The 930-nt window shown below is 42.2% G+C and overlaps 1 non-coding gene across 1 annotated transcript; it reads left to right on the forward strand.

Annotated features, from left to right (window-relative positions):
• Positions 1-453: 453 nt before the first annotated feature.
• LOC130842842 (U6 spliceosomal RNA) lies at positions 454-558 on the forward strand. Its single transcript, XR_009050615.1, has one exon. It is a non-coding gene; the product is annotated as a U6 spliceosomal RNA (small nuclear RNA).
• The last annotated feature ends 372 nt before the right edge of the window (positions 559-930 follow it).

The raw sequence follows: 930 nt of genomic DNA on the forward strand, positions 1-930 counted from the left end.
ATGTTACACAGTGGGCGATTCCTGGTAAAAAGGTGTAATTTATAATCTGTATCAACCTGCTTTTACGGCCTGTTTTAAAGTTCAAGGTTAGTAGTGAATGTCTACACAATCAGCCCGAATCCTCCACCCTTTCTCACCCACGCTATCATGCTGATAAGTCAGATTATCATTATTCGGAAGAAAGGTCTTTTTTTTGGAGTATAAACAGGTTGATGACATAATGTATGACTCATTCTGGGAGATGTTTGTGGGTGGAAGGGACCAGTACTAATTCTTTGGGGCATCTGCCGTAATCCTGGGATCTGTAAGGATGATCGGTCACCTTAAGTAAAACCAAGTGGCCCTCCATTGAGAAAACCCTGAACATGAAAATAAACCTGTTTTACATAAAATAATTCCTCCAGCTTCATGGCCAGAAATTTAGAAGAAGAAAAAAACAAAAAAACCCTTGTAGCTGACTTCGGCAGCACACATACTAAAACTGGAACGAAACAGAGAAGATCAGCATGGCCCCTGCAAAAGGATGACACGCAAATTCGTGAAGCTTTCCACATTTTTATGAGATTGGGTCATTTGCAGGGATGTGGATGGATCCAGAGTCTGTCATACAGGGTGAAGTAAGTCAGAAAGAGAAAAACAAATATCGTATATTAACACATATATGCGGAATCTAGAAAAACGGTGGAGATGAACTGGTTTACAAGGCAGAAGTACAGACACAGACGTGGAGAACAAACGTATGGACCCCAAGGTGGGGAAAGAGGGGGATATGTGCGAAAGAGGAGGTGGGGGCGGTGGGATCAGTTGGGAGATTGGTACGGACATAAACACACTAGTATGTATGAAATAGGTAACTAATGAGAACCTGCTGTGTAGCACAGGGAACTCCAACAGAAACTAACACAGCGTTGTAAAAACAACTACACCCCA

The sequence above is a fragment of the Hippopotamus amphibius genome, chromosome X, assembly GCF_030028045.1.
Source record: "Hippopotamus amphibius kiboko isolate mHipAmp2 chromosome X, mHipAmp2.hap2, whole genome shotgun sequence".
NCBI lineage: Eukaryota > Metazoa > Chordata > Mammalia > Artiodactyla > Hippopotamidae > Hippopotamus > Hippopotamus amphibius.